The sequence below is a fragment of the Podarcis vaucheri genome (genome assembly GCF_965113315.1).
Source record: "Podarcis vaucheri genome assembly, chromosome: 7".
NCBI lineage: Eukaryota > Metazoa > Chordata > Lepidosauria > Squamata > Lacertidae > Podarcis > Podarcis vaucheri.
In genome coordinates, this window is record NC_138765.1 from 2,170,498 (window position 1) to 2,186,360 (window position 15,863).

A 15,863-nucleotide genomic window follows, 5' to 3' on the forward strand; every position below is an offset into this window, starting at 1 on the left:
GAAGGGGCGGCTATACTCCATGTCTGAAGATGAAATGCAGGAACTCAAACAGTTCATCGAGCATAATCTGGAGCGTGGCTTCATCAGAGAGTCCAAGGCAGTGGGGGGCAGTCCCGTTTTCTTCGTGAAAAAGAAAGACACGCCCCAAAAAAGACTCGTTGTGGACTACCGCCTTTTGAACCAGATGACCAAACCGTCTGATTACCCCATGCCCAGGATTGACGACCTCCTCGCGACGGTGCGCAAGGGACGCGTGTTCACCAAGTTGGACCTGCGAGGGGCGTACAATCTCATCCGCATGCGGGAGGGCGATGAGTGGAAGACGGCCATGTTCACACCGCTGGGCACCTACGAATACAGAGTTATGCCCTTTGGATTGCAAAATGGCTCTCACTGTTTTCAAGCTTTTATGCATCACGTGTTGGAGGGACTCCTCTACAAGACATGCGTCTGCTTCCTGGATGACATCCTGATTTTCTCTGACTCGCAGCAAGCTCACGACCGAGACGTGAGGGAGGTGCTCAGCAGGTTGCAACAACATAGACTGTACGCCAAGCTGGAGAAGTGCCAGTTCGACACGACGGAGGTGGATTTCCTGGGATACAAGTTGTCGGACAAGGGGATAGCCATGGACAGCACCAAGGTTCGTGCGGTATTGGACTGGAAGAGCCCGCGCAACCGGAAGGAGGTCCAGCGGTTTGTCGGCTTCGCCAACTTCTATCGCAAGTTTATCAAGGGGTTCGCGATGCAGACGGCAGCAATTACGGACACGCTCAGCTCCAAAAAAAAGAAATTCATCTGGACGGAGCAGGCGGAACAGTCCTTTCAAGCGCTCAAGCATCTCTTCGCATCGGAGAAGCAACTGCTGCATATCGACCCCAGTAAACCGTTGAGGGTAGAGACAGACGCGTCAGACAGAGCCGTGGGAGCTGTCCTGCTGCAGCGAGACCCGCAGGGGGTGTGGCGGCCGGGAGCGTTCTACTCCAGAAAGCTCAGCAAGTCGGAGCAGAACTACACCATCTGGGACAGGGAGTTGCTGGCCATTCATGCAGCTTTCAAGGCGTGGAGGCACTTCCTAATCGGCGCCAAGCACACGGTGCAGGTCTGCACGGACCACAAGAATCTGGAGCACTGGCGCACGGCTCAGTTCCTGAACCAGAGGCAGATACGTTGGGCGGAGTTCTTTGCTGACTTCAATTTCCGAATAGAGTACGTCCCAGGAGACACCAACATCATGGCGGATGCACTGTCCCGAAAACCGCAATACCTAGAAGAGGTGACGCCAGCGGCGGCCATGCACATCTTCGCACCGACGGCGTGGGCGTGTGCCTCAGCTACAGTAGACCTGGATGCGGTGCGACGTGCATTGCGGGACGACTCATTCGCGCAAGACAAGATGGCGGAACTGCTCAGAGGCACGGCTACCACGGACGAGTTCCAGGTGCGGGACGGCTTGCTCCTACGCAAAGGAGCTGTCTATGTACCAGGAGACGACCTTCGCGCCAAGGTACTGCAACAGTTGCACGACGCACCCACGGCCGGTCACTTTGGCACAGAGAAAACGATGGAATTAGTCGCGAGAGACTTCTGGTGGCCCAGGCTGAGAGGGGAGGTCGCGGACTACGTCGCGAGGTGCGACACCTGCCAGAGGGCCAAGCCGGTACACAGACCACCGGCGGGACTGTTAGAACCGCTGCAAACGCCGTTTGAACCGTGGGAGAGGGTGGCCCTGGACTTTGTGACGGATTTACCCAGCTCGAGAGGCAAGACAGCTGTGCTGGTGGTGGTGGACTTGTTCACCAAGATGGCACATTTCATTCCGTGTGCGAAGGTGGCCACGGCGGAACAAACCGCCAAACTGTTCATAGATCACGTGTTCAAAGTGCATGGCCTGCCACGGTCTATCCTGTCCGACCGCGGACGCCAGTTCATCTCGTCTTTCTGGCAGAAGCTGATGGGTTTTCTAAATGTCAAGGTCAATCTGGCATCAGCAAGACACCCGCAGACCAACGGGCAAGCAGAGAGGGTCAATGCCATCATGCAGCAGTACCTGAGATGCTATGCCAATCAACAGCCTGCGACGTGGGTGGATTACCTGCCGCTAGCCGAGTTCGCTTACAACAACACGAAGCACGTGTCCACAGGAGTGACGCCGTTCTTTGCCAACAATGGGAGGCATCCCAGAACCTTCCCGGGACTGGAGAGAGTGGGGGAAGGAGAACCACAGACGGCGGACGCGTTCGCGTCAGAGCTGCAGGCGGTCCACGATCAACTCAGACGGCAGCTGGAGCTAGCTAAGCACGCCTACAAGGTGCAAGCTGACAAGCACAGGCGGGTTGGCGAAGTGATCCAAGTGGGAGACTGGGTCTGGTTGGCAGCCCACGCAGTGCCGACCAGGTCACTTGCCAAGAAGAAGTTGGGGCACAAGCAGATCGGTCCGTACCAAGTCGAAGCGCAGATCAACCCGGTAGCCTTCCGACTGGCGCTGCCGGAGGGTTCCAGAATGCATCCGGTGTTCCACAGGTCGGTGCTCACTCCCTACAAGGCACCTCACAGGTTCCAGGAGCCAGGGACGGCGCCAAGTCCGCTCCGGGAACGGACGGAGACGCGGGGGGTGAAGCACCAGGACCACATCAACGAGGTCACGGAGATTTTGGACTCCAGATGGGGGGAAGGGGGAGTCGAATACCTCTTAGCCAGAGAGGGCACCCGGGCCAGCGCCAATAGCTGGGTACCAGACTACGCTTTGGAGGAACCCCTGCTCAAGGACGAGTTTCATGCCCTCTTCCCACACAAACCCATGCCAGCGAGCTTCTTCGACGACTGGTTGTTCACACCCACACTTTCTTCCAGCACGTTCCATGGATTCGACTCAGAAGGGGAACCCGCACGGAGCACCCGTTCCCCAGAAGGTTCACCGGCAGGTTCGGCATCAGGCAACTCGTATTGGTGGGACGATCGACCAGAGGAGCAATGGCGCAGGAAGTGGCTGGAGATGCCAGGTCGAGCGACCGACGCAGAGACTGACATGGACGTGTTCGGGGAGGACCTCGGGTTCGAGCACGGCGGTACAGAGATGGAAGAGCAACAAGTCAACGTCGACGACCGCGAGGGGGAAGACTCGGAGGTCTTCAGTTGGCGGCCACCCACGGGGAGCGACCTGTATCCAGCATTCCCTCCCATGATGATGGAGCACCCAGCACCCACACCTGACAGCGGGGAGGGGGGAAGGGGGGGCTTCGAGGGGGGGATGGATGTCAGGGGTTCAGAAGCAGAGACGCAGAGAAGGGTGGAAACAGAGAGCGAGGGGGAGGAAGCCGAAGGGAGAATGAGTGATGATGACGACCCGAGATCTCCAAGCCTAAGCAGTGAGTCAGAGGACTCCCAAAAGGGAGCCCCAGTGAGCAGAGCAAGGGGGGGATCCGGGGGGACACCCCAGGAGGAAGGGAACAGAGGAGATTCAGAGAGCAGCAGCTGGAAGTCGGGACCCACGCTCAAGACTGAGAGCAGCAGGGAGGAAGGCAGCCAGGCATCGGGTTCCGGAGGCCGTCAGCAGGAGGGAGGGCACGAGTCAGGGGTGGTCACGCCCTCCTCAGAGAGCGAGGCAACGGTCAAGAGGAAAGTAGAGAGTTGGGCGCGCGCGCCAAGTTCAAATGCAGCGGAAGCTGGAGCAGTAAGCAGCCCGGAGAGTGAGCCAGGTCCCAAAGCCCGCCGAAAGGAAGCGGAAGGATCAGGGGGGTCAGCGTCAGAGGAGAGTAGAAGGGAGGAGTCCCAGGGGGGCAGAAGGACCCAGAGACGTAGGGAGAGGCGAAGGAGGTGGAGCAAGGCTAGGGTATTAAGCTGGTGTGCAAGAGGCGGGGACTCAGATGGGTCTTCGCCGACCTAGGGCAGAAGGTGTAGAGCTGCACGCTGCAGTTCGGAAATGAATCCTGTAACTCAATAAAGACTCTTTTAAAGTGGACGCTGTGTGGCGTGGTCCTATGTGAGCTGGGACCTGGTAGCAGCTCTGACAGATAGATTTTTGCAAGCTTGACTGGGATCATGTACCACCTGTATATCATTTTCATAATATTCTCTCTTAGGGAATTACATGCCGTAAACTTCATACCTGTGGTCCATAACTGTTCCCAGTCAGCAAACATAATATTATGTCCAACACCTTGTGCCAATTTAATCATTGCAGATTTCACCGTTTCATCCTGAGTATTCCATTTCAACAGCAAGTTATACATTCTTGTCAAATTCTTAGTTTTGGTTCCGACTCTCTGAGCAAAGAGGAAGGAAAAGGGGGTCCTGCAAGGAGAGGATGAGGGGAAGACCCCCTTTTCTAGGGGTGGGGGAGAGGAATTGGGCTCCCAGGTCAAGAGAGCACCTTGTATCCTGGCACTGAAAAGACACCCTCCCGACACACACTTTGTGGCATCTTCTTTTGGCAAAGGGTCAAAACATAGTTCCAACTTGAAAACCACCTCCAGGACCAGGCACCCTCAATAAGCTTTGGACTACAACTCCCAACCGGGCCTGCCAGCAGAAGGCAGGGGGAATGGAAACAGCCGTCCAAAAGGTCCGGCCAGCTCCAGAGGCGACCCAAGGCTGCTCTCCAATGGGGCGCTGCTCCAGGCATCTGAGTTGCCCAGTTCAAGGGAGCTGGTGGGACTAAGAACCGGGGTTCCTAAATTGCAGGGGTTGGACTAGATGAGGCTGGAGTGTCCTCTTCCAGGATTCCTCATCTGGCTGCCAATGCCACGGCTGGAATGTCTCCCAAAACTGCCCCCCCTTTCACAAGGAGGTCTCTCCCCCCCCCTGTGTCTTAAACTACCCTTTGACTGGCAACCATCTCCAATCTCCTTGCTGGACAATCCCAACCAAAGATGCATTAGATTCTCTGAAATCTACTCAGGAGTCCTGTAGTGATTTCATGCTCGTTATTGAATCTTGTAAAGCAGTGATTTAATTGCACCCCCCCCCAACCTCAGGCTTTAATCTACATTATTTACACAATTAGTCCCATCTGACTGGCTGATTCTGCTTCCCTCCTGGAGCCTGATTGGTCTTTTCCTGCAGGCCAATCAGTTGTTGCATTCTAGGATTCTACTTGTCTATTGTTCAAGAATCCAAGCTTAGTACATAACCCCCCTCCCCTCTACATTCCCGTTGCGCCCAGAAGGTTAGCGTTCGTAGTCGTTGAGGTATGCCGGTCACCTATGTATGCCTTGTGGTCTTGGGTGTCTCTCGGTTGGGGTTCCTGGTTCTGGCTCTTGTTCCAGGGCTACCGGCTGTGACGGGGTCGTAGGGTTGGACGCCGCTGGTCCACTCGGTCGTGGTTCTGGTTCCTGTGGCTGCTCGGCCTCGGTCACTTCTGGACTTCCTAGTTCTGCCTCCCTTACCCGCTCCTCCTGCGGGTTTTCCTTAAGACAGGGTGGGGGGTTGAGAGGGCTTAGTCTTCCAAACAACTCTTTATCCATTAGTTAGTAGACAAGCTTCCCAGTGCAAGGAGAGGAAAACAGACCTCTGAGCCCAGCCTGGCCCCCCACCAAATCTTGCCCGCATGCCTTGAGGCCCCAAGATGGGCGGAGGAAGGCCTGGAGGGCAGCTGCTGGCTGGGAATTTGATTGGGGCAGGGTGGGGGCACACGGAGAGGGAGACCGGAAGACCGGCCTGGGGGTTTCACTGAGGGGATTTATTCACATTGGTTTTCTACCCAAAAGCCACCCCCCGGCTGTGAGGAGAGTGGTGCCTCCTCCATGAATTCCTCTTCCACTCCCAGCCACTCCGCTCAACCCTTTGCTAAAATCCTGCTCTCCTCCCTCCTCTCCGTCTCAGAGGCTGGGCTTTCTGTCTCATCTCAAGAACCGCCAAAGTGCCCGCAGTTGCCTCTTATCTTCCACCCAAACCGTCCACATCAATCCTAACCGTCTCCTGTTCTGATTTCCATTTTTTGTCTTCTTTTCCATGTTTTCAGACTTCTCCTCCCTTCCTTTCATGAGATATCTAGTGCTTCTGTTTTCTTTGTCAGTGTCTCTACTTTAGTGGTCAAATTTGTCACCATTTAATGATTTTTATCAATTCGGGCTAATAGCTTCTCCAAATTTAACACAGGCCTGGTGTTAACTGTTTTTGAACTGCCATAGTCAAAATCTCCCTCTCCCTTGTTCTCAAAGCAGCCTATTTTCCAGCAGCACCTTATCAGTTTGTCAAGGTCACAGAATAACTCTTTCCCAAGAGATCCTGTTTCCTGCATTTTTGCAGCCCTCCCTCTTCCTTCCAGCCTGATCCCCAACACACATAAGCTGTTTAACATAAAATCCAATTTCTCAAATTAAGATTTCAATTAAACAAATGAACCAAATAATTACTTTAAGAGAGGAACCATAAAAAAGAAAAAAAGAATGTGTCCAAGAGGACATAGCAATTTAGACGTCCAGATAAGAGTGGTTGTCTTGCAGGAATCCAATTCTCTTTAAGTGGCTCAGAGTAGAAGAAATACAATTGCTTCTGACCGCTGTGTTCGCTCTGCTAAACCGGCCAAAGAGGCAGGAGGACGTTTGGATCGGCGCAGACAGCTTGCAGGCGCAGCGAAAGTGTGCCGGGCTCCATTTTGGCCCTCTTGGCCGCCATAAAATATTATCCTTCAAAGAGAAAGGAACTTATAGAATCCTAGAATCCTTGAGTTGGAATAGACCACAAGGGCCATCGAGTCCAACCCCCTGCCAAGCAGGAAACACCATCAGAGCACTCCTGACATATGGTTGTCAAGCCTCTGCTTAAAGACCTCCAAAGAACGGAGACGCCACCACACTCCTTGGCAGCATATTCCACTGTCGAACAGCTCTTACTGTCAGGAAGTTCTTCCTAATGTTTAGGTGGAATCTTCTTTCTTTTAGTTTGGATCCATTGCTCCGTGTCCGCTTCTCTGGAGCAGCAGAAAACAACCTTTCTCCCCCCTCTATATGACATCCTTTTATATATTTGAACATGGCTACCATATCACCCCTTTGTTAGGATATTTCCGTTTCACCTTAAAAGGGAGCAGGATGTTTGTGTCACAGCCTGCGTATTTCCTGTTTCACAGGATGTTTCTGTTGTGTCTTTGCTTTCGTTTCTCTCTGTGTCGTAGACACTGAAGCAGGCAGTCATGGTTTTCTTTGTTCTGATCAACGCTGAATAAAACTTGTAAATAATGCTCTCCTGAGTGCAACTTTGGCTGTGCATTATCTGCTGATAGAGAGTGTGCATCGGCTCTAGATGTTGGGCTATTTCTGGAGCTCATGTCACTAATAGCTGATACTGCGTGACTACGGGAGATCGATGGATCGTCCGGCAGCCGGCTTGGGGGCCATAATGGACTTTATCTCCCTGGCAGTATCCCAAAACCCTTAACCTCCTCTTCTCCAGGCTAAACATGCCCAGCTCCCTTAGCCGTTCCTCATAAGGCATCGTTTCCAGGCCTTTGACCATTTTGGTTGCCCTCCTCTGGACATGTTCCAGTTGGTCAGTGTCCTTCTTGAACTGTGGTGCCCAGAACTGGACACAGTACTCCAGGTGAGGTCTGACCAGAGCAGAATACAGTGGCACTATTACTTCCCTTGATCTAGATGCTATACTCCTATTGATGCAGCCCAGAATTGCATTGGCTTTTTTAGCTGCCGCATCACACTGTTGGCTCATGTCAAGTTTGTGGTCAACCAAGACTCCTAGATCCTTTTCACATGTACTGCTCTCAAGCCAGGTGTCCCCCATCTTGTATTTGTGCCTCTCATTTTTTTTGCCCAAGTGCAATACTTTACATTTCTCCCTGTTAAAGTTCATCTTGTTTGTTTTGGCTCAGTTCTCTAATCTGTCAAGGTCGTTTTGAAGTGTGATCCTGTCCTCTGGGGTGTTAGCCACCTCTCCCAGTTTCCTGTCATCTGCAAATTTGATCAGGATGCCCTTGAGTCCATCATCCAAGTTGTTGATAAAGATGTTGAATAAGACCGGGCCTGTAGGGAAATGGTTGCTTATGCATAAGCGCATGGGCGAAAGTTTATTGCAGGGTTCAAGCAAGAAGCGTTGCTTGGAGTATGAACAGCGCGTGAACAGCTCATGCGATCTCAATGATTGGTCCACGTAGCATAGCCTGATGGTGGCATGATACCCATGTATGGTATTGTCTTTATCTGCCAGCTGATACAATGTTCTATTTTTTCCTTAGAGAGAATGTTTTTTTACGGTACAAAATAAATGTTGGGCTACAGCAGCTCCTGAGGCTGTTAGATTCCCTCAATCCATCTTGGCGTGAGACTGATTATTACTGATGACGAGCAGGTTCTTGTCATTTGGTGCCCCGTGTGTTTGATTCCGGACTTCGCAACGCTACAAACCTCTCAGCACTCACCTCGCCCGGCAAGGGTTTCAGGCGCCTGTCATCCTCTGTGGATCCTGGTGAGTGCTCCCTCTCTTTTTTTTCTTTTTCGCTTCTCTTGCTATCATGGGGGAATCTCTTTCTGCACCGCAGAAGAAATTTTTTGATGAACTTAAATTTCTCCTGGCCAGTAACAACCTTGTTGTTCTGGATGCCGATCTTAAGGCACTTATAGAGGCTCTGGACACTCACTGCCCCTGATACCCCCAGGATGGCACTTGGGACCTAAAAGACTGGGAAAAGATAGGACATTTTTTCCACAACCACCCTCAAATTGATGTCAAAGTTTTGCATGCCTGGTGTAAAGTCTACAAAGCTATGTCCAGCTTAACTCCTGCAAATATCCTCCTAGCTGCCACATCGGCTGTTTTACCTATCTTCCCGGCTCTTCCTTCGTCTTTGCATCCCACGTTGCCTTCTTCGGAACCACCAGTTTATGTACCTCCTAAACCGTCGGATCTCTCTCCTTCGGCTCCTCCTGTCCCACCACCACCTCCTCCACCTCCTTCGCTTTCTACACCACCCACTACCACTCCTCTTCAAGAATCTCTCCGTGCCGCTGCTCCGTTGCTGGCTTTTGATTCTGTTACCCCAAATCTTTTTCCTGTCCTTGTACCTGCCACTCCGGCAGGTGGGCCACCTCGGCACGAACAGTTCAATTTGAGATTTATAAAGGAACTGTATTCCTCTGTCCGGGACAATGGCTTGCATTCCCCTTATACCCTGGGACTTTTCGGTACCCTTTTCCAACAAGATCTAATCCCAGAGGACATTAAGTTGTTGGCCCGCACAGTAATGCAGCCTCATCAAATGATTTTGTTTGTACAAGCCTGGCACTGGGCTTGTCAACGTCGCATTGACGGTATTCGCAATAATCTCAACAACGCTGCGCAGGCTGCTCACCAAGCCGCGATTGCCGCCGCTGGCGCTGCACCCCGAGCCCGTTATGTTGACCCAAACTGATGTTCTTGATGGGTTAACGGGTGGGGGCAATTTTCTTACTATTGCCCAACAGTTGGCCCTTGATCCTATGTATTGGGCAGCCACCACCGCCCAAGAGGCTTTGTCCTCGGTTCCTGATGACAAAAACGAGCGCGGTGGCCGTTGGGGCAGCGTCAGACAGGGCCCTACAGAGCCTTATGGACAATTTGTCGATCTCTTGTATAACACCCTTAAGCGGCAAATTCAGGACGTGGCAGCCCAAGAAGTGATTGTCCGCCAGCTTGCGTTTGATAATGCCAATGAGGACTGTAAGCAAGTGCTGCGCCCTTTGATGACAACTCCCAATATAGCCATTGCAGATATGCTTAAAGCCTGCCAATCGGTGGGGACTGAGACACATAAAGCTCGCCTGCTAGCCACGGCTTTGTCCTCCACCGTGTCCCAGAATCCTGCCAAGGATAAAACCTGTTTTGGATGTGGCAATGTGGGCCATTTTCATGCGCAGTGCAGATCCACCACACAGCAATGTTGCCCTAGCACAAAGTGCTCCATTTGCAAGAAGGGTTTCCACTGGGCCAACCAGTGCTGCTCCGCCAACCAGTGCTGCGGCAAGGGGTCCACCTTGTTCCAGATGTTTTGCATGGGTTACAACAAAATGACCCCTATGTGACTGTATTCTCTGATCGCCCGGTGCATCTGCGATCTGGCTCTCCTGTAGCAAAAATCATATGCGTCCTGGGGTCAGCCCAGAACCATGACCCTCTCGTTTCCGCTACCTTTTCAGTCATGGAGGAGCGACCAAAGATCCAGATGACCCTTGGGGGCCGCACGATTGACGGCATTCTGGATACCGGCGCTGATTGCTCCGTGATCGCCTCCAAGGATTGGCCCCCTGCTTGGCCCACCGAACCAGCTTCTACTGTTGTTGGCGTTGGAGGCTCCGCCTCGGCCCGCCGCAGCAGGAACCCTATTTTGATCCAAGGCTCACAAGGTTTTGAGATGACCATCTTACCACTGGTTCTGGACATCCCTGTCTCCCTTTGGGGGAGAGATTTGCTTGCCACAGCGGATACCACCATTTCTACAAATTTATGCCGAGGACCGCCCCTGCCATGCCCCGGACTGCGCTTTCTCTTTGTTGGATGACTGACACCCCCTTGCCTAAAGAAAAGCTTGCAGTGGTGGCCCAGCTAATTGCAGAACTCGAACTGGGGCACATCGAACCTTCTACCAGCCCGTAGAATACACCCGTTTTTGTCATCAAGAAGGCCTCTGGCAAATGGCGCTTCCTTCAGGATCTCCAAAAGGTCAATGAGCAAATGCAACCAATGGGGACCTTACTACCTGGCATTCCGAATCCTAATATGTTGACACAAGACCATCAGCTTGCAGTCATCAATCTCAAGGATTGTTTTTTTCTATCCCTTTGGCGTCACAGGACAGACAACGGTTTGCTTTCACATTACCTGTCCTAAATAATTCTCAACCCACTCAACGCTTTCAATGGGTTGTCTTACCTCAAGGAATGCGGAACTCTCCAACTTTGTGCCAATATTTTGTGGACAAGGCACTTCAGCCGTTCCGCGAGTGCCACCCAGCAGTCATTTGCTATCATTACATGGATGATATTTTGCTCTCAGCACTGCATGTCTCTGACGAGCTTCTCAAGGATTTAACCCATGCTATGATGAAGGCAGGGCTGACAGTAGCTAAAGAAAAAAATTCAGCGGACACTGCCTATTATGTATTTAGGACACAAGTTGACTGCAGCTGCTGCCATTCCAGTTGCGCCTTAACTACAGTTCCCTGATCATCTTAAATTGGTGGGTTTACAACAATTTCTTGGACAGCTGAATTGGATAAAGAGTTACTTGGATCTGCCCACCTCCACTCTGTCTCCACTATTTTCTGCCCTTAAAGGACATAAGGATCCAGCAGACAAGGTCACAGTTACCCCTGCAATGGAAGAGGCTCTAACAACCGTGAACAACCATCTCCGCAGATGTATGGTGGACAGGATCCCTTCTCTTTCCATGGCACAGTTATCACTTGCAGTGTTTGCCACCCCACTCCTTCCAACGGCCATATTGTACACCACTGGCCGGAAGCCTGGGACTGTGTCTATTGTGGAATGGCTTCATTTGCCTCATACTCCCCCGCGTAATGTATATGCTACACCCAATAGCGTCATGGATCTTGTTGCCAGGGGCAGACATCGAGCCCTGGCTCTCTCCGGACTGGACTTATTATCAGTTTATCTACCCTTCTCTCAGGAAGAATTTATGCATTTGATGATGACAGCCGTTTGTACTCAAATAACTTTTGCTGATTTTTTGGGAAAAATTGTTCACAATCCTCCCAGAGACCCTCGTCTATCTTTCCTTATATGTCCTCCAAACTGCTTTATCCCCCTTGCCCTTGCCCTCCGCCCTCACTGTCTTTACCGATGGCACCAAGTCCAGAGGGGTGGTGGTGTGGGAAGAGGAGGGGGATTGGAAAAGTTTGTACACTCTTGGGCAGTCCTCAGCACAACGTGCTGAGTTGGCAGCTGTAATTTTAGCTTTCCAACAGTTTGCTGATATCCCTTTCAATCTCATTGTGGATACTCAGTATGTATATAATCTGTTGAATGTGTTACCGCTGTCGTATATTACTCCTGCTATTGATGATAATTTGTTTACATTGTTCTCCACTTTGCAGGGCTTGGTACAAGCCAGAATTTGTCAGCACATCTTAGATCACATATTGGTCACCCTGGCTATTTGGCAGAAGGTAATGACCGGGCTTTTGCATAGTCAATGAAGCAGAAGTAGATGTCCTTCTGGAACTCTCTAGCTTTCTCCATTATCCAGCGCATGCAAAAGCCTTTGACTGTGTTGACCACAGCAAACTATGGCAAGTTCTTAAAGAAATGGGAGTGCCTGATCACCTCATCTGTCTCCTGAGAAATCTCTATGTGGGACAAGAAGCTACAGTTAGAACTGGATATGGAACAACTGATTGGTTCCAAATTGGGAAAGGAGTACGGCAAGGCTGTATATTGTCTCCCTGCTTATTTAACTTATATGCAGAATTCATCATGCGAAAGGTTGGGCTGGATGAATCCCAAGCCGGAATTAAGATTGCCGGAAGAAATATCAACAACCTCAGATATGCAGATGACACAACCTTGATGGCAGAAAGTGAAGAGGAATTAAAGAACCTTTTAATGACGGTGAAAGAGGAGAGCACAAAATATGGTCTGAAGCTCAACATCAAAAAAACTAAGATCATGGCCACTGGGCCCATCACCTCCTGGCAAATAGAAGGGGAAGAAATGGAGGCAGTGAGAGATTTTACTTTCTTGGGCTCCATGATCAGTGCAGATGGTGACAGCAGTCACGAAATTAAAAGACGCCTGCTCCTTGGGAGAAAGGCGATGGCAAACCTAGACAACATCTTAAAAAGCAGAGACATCACCTTGCCAACAAAGGTCCGTATAGTAAAAGCCATGGTTTTCCCAGTAGTGATGTATGGAAGTGAGAGCTGGACCATAAAGAAGGCTGATCGCCGAAAAATTGATGCTTTTGAATTCTGGTGCTGGAGGAGACTCTTGAGAGTCCCATGGACTGCAAGAAGATCAAACCTCTCCATTCGGAAGGAAATCAGCCCTGAGCGCTCACTGGAAGGACAGATCGTGAAGCTGAGGCTCCAATACTTTGGCCACCTCATGAGAAGAGAAGACTCCCTGGAAAAGACCCTGATGTTGAGAAAGATGGAGGGCACAAGAAGAAGGGGACGACAGAGAATGAGATGGTTGGATGGTGTTCTTGAAGCTACCAGCATGAGCTTGATCAAACTGCGGGAGGCAGTGGAGGACAGAGGTGCCTGGCGTACTCTGGTCCATGGGGTCACAAAGAGTCGGACACGACTGAACGACTAAACAACAACAACAACAATGACCGGGCAGATCAAGTTTTGAAGGATGGCATCTTTTCTTTATTTTCTGACCCATTTGAGAGTCATTCAGCATTTCATCAAAATGCTAAGGTGTTAGCTAAATCCTTTTCATTACCTATTTCTCAAGCTCGAGACATTGTGTCACAGTGCGCTGTGTGCTCTAAATCACCCACAGTCATCCCTTATGATGCAGTCAACCCTAGAGGTCTGCATCCCCTGGCAATTTGGCAAATGGATGTCACCCACACACCATCTTTGGCTCCATTTTCTAAAGTACATCTCACTGTGGACACTGCCTCTGGCTTTATTTGGGCCACTCCCCTAAAAGGAGAGACCACTCGTCATGTTATTCAACATTTGACGCGTTGTTTTGCTGTTATGGGAAAACCCCATACTTTAAAAACTGCTAATGGTCCTGCATATGTTTCTCAGGCCTTTTCCACATTTTGCTCTCTGTGGGATATAAGGTTGATTCATGGTATCCCTTTTAATTCTACAGGACAAGCAATCGTTGAGCGTGCCCACTTGACTTTTAAGACCCTTCTCAACAAGCAATTGGGAGGCCGCTCGGCTACTGTTTCTGAAATACCTAATATTGTACATCAAGTGTTGTTTACCTTAAATCATCTGTTGTACCCTCATAATAGGAATTTTACACCTGCTGAACTTCACTTTAGGAAGGAAGAAGTGTTGCAGCGCCCTTTAGTGTCTTACAGGTTGCTTCCAGATCCGCAGTGGAAGGGTCCAACTTCTTTGATTTCCTGGGGTCACGGATTTGCTGCCATTGACGTGGACGGAGAAACACGATGGGTTCCAGCCTGGTGCGTTCGACCTTGGCGCTCTTCTGTTGCCTCGTCTTCGCCCAAGGAGGCACCAGCGCCTTGAAACTGTATTTTACGCTATCTGCCAGTGATGACCTCCCACCTGACCTCAACCCACATTGCAGTTGAAGACATCGCCACATTGATGCGTCCTGGATAGAGTCACCTTCCACAGCTGTTCCAGTGTTTCCCAGCACGTTGAAAGGCCATCTTCGTCCCTACCGCATTGGCCCCCCCTTCCCCCTGGGAAGCCACCGTAACCACCAATTACCATTATAGTTTTGCCGCCTCTTGTTTGGGAAATGAGCCTGGCTTTGAAGGATGCCCTCGCCGGACTAGCATCGCTTGGGTTTTGCCCCCCAATAGCGGTCATCCCATCTGCGCCATCACGTTTCGTTGGGTTTGGACTTTTGGCTCGACAGTACAAGGAGCAGTAAATGAGGCCTATTTACAGCAAATGGGCTCCTGTGTCTGCAAAAATGGTTGTGTGGCTTCTTCTGGATTATGGTTTTTACATGCCAATAATCGAGCCACGAAATATCATGCAGGTTGCTCGGAAGCGGCCATTGGAGTGATTTACCATTCTCATCCTTATTGCCCCCCCAAGCAACCAGTATGGCATCATCCCGATTGGCCACACAATTCTACTTCACACGGATGGAGCCCCTCTGTGGACACTGTGAAGCGCCGCCTTCGTCGTGCTGCTCCTTTGCAGAAGGCCCGGAAGCCTGAACCTTATCATCAGATTTGGAATAATAATACCTATGTTAGGGACATAAATCATTTTGCTTCTATACTTAACCTTTCTGAATGTTGGGTGTGTATGCATATACCTCCTCAATCAAAGAGGTCTGGCATATTATTGCATGGTATTCCAGTAAATGCTTCATATAAGATTAGTAATAATATGAAGGATAATCGTACAAGTTCACCCCCTGTGTTTTTGTTGCTTGTAGAAGTAGCGTCTCATTGTTTTTGTTTCAGTCATAATAGTAGTAAATTTTTAGGTTATTATCCATATTGTAATTGGACCTATGAGAATGTTAATGGATCTTCTTGTTTTCTTAATGTTACCGCTATGAGTGGCAGGCCAAGAGTTTTAGTTAATAATGTCACGACCAACATGACTTATGAACAACACGCTGCGTGTAGAGATTTTTATGTTTGGTTGGATTGGATGAAGAAGAGCAGCAAATCTACATGTTTCCTTCAATCTGATTTATGGTTATTCTGTGGCACACGAGCCTACAAAGAAATCCCCTTTGCTTTTTCTGGAACTTGCACTTTAGGAGTAGTCATACCCCTGGTGTATAAAATGGACAAGCTCCCAGCGGTCCATTTGCGTAACAGAAGGGAAGTACAATCACCTCTTTCTCAATATATAGGGACAGCCATCTCTAGGTCCCTTATGCCCTCTTTAGGTGTACCCATGAATTACCGTGATCTGCATAGATTGGCAAACTGGACCGAGGCTTTGTTTAATTCTACCATCTTGGCCTTAAAAACAATTAACAAAGAAATGTCAGTAATAAGAGATGTAGCTCTTCAAAATCGTTATGCCTTAGATGTAATCCTTGCCTCCAAAGGTGGAGTTTGTGCCTTGATTCATTCTCATATTTCTGCTACTATTGATTATATGGAACAAATGATAGCCCATAATCCTTTGAATCCACCCGAAGGTTTTGATCCATGGGAATGGTTGTCTTCTTGGTTACCTAATAGAGCATGGTTAAGAAAACTTTTGCTAATTGGAATTTTCC

The 15,863-nt window shown here is 50.1% G+C and overlaps 2 protein-coding genes and 1 long non-coding RNA gene across 3 annotated transcripts in view; 1 reads left to right on the forward strand and 2 right to left on the reverse strand.

Annotated features, from left to right (window-relative positions):
- The window catches only part of LOC309536733 (uncharacterized protein), a 105,305-nt gene that overhangs the window by 54,755 nt on the left and 34,687 nt on the right, over positions 1 to 15,863 (reverse strand). The window lies entirely within an intron of this gene.
- LOC309537018 overlaps positions 1 to 15,863 on the forward strand; it is a 95,019-nt gene that overhangs the window by 42,260 nt on the left and 36,896 nt on the right. The window lies entirely within an intron of this gene.
- The window catches only part of LOC309537565 (uncharacterized protein), a gene marked incomplete at its 5' end in the record, with an annotated part of 50,499 nt that overhangs the window by 28,764 nt on the left and 5,872 nt on the right, over positions 1 to 15,863 (reverse strand). The gene's annotated exons all lie outside the window — the stretch shown is intronic.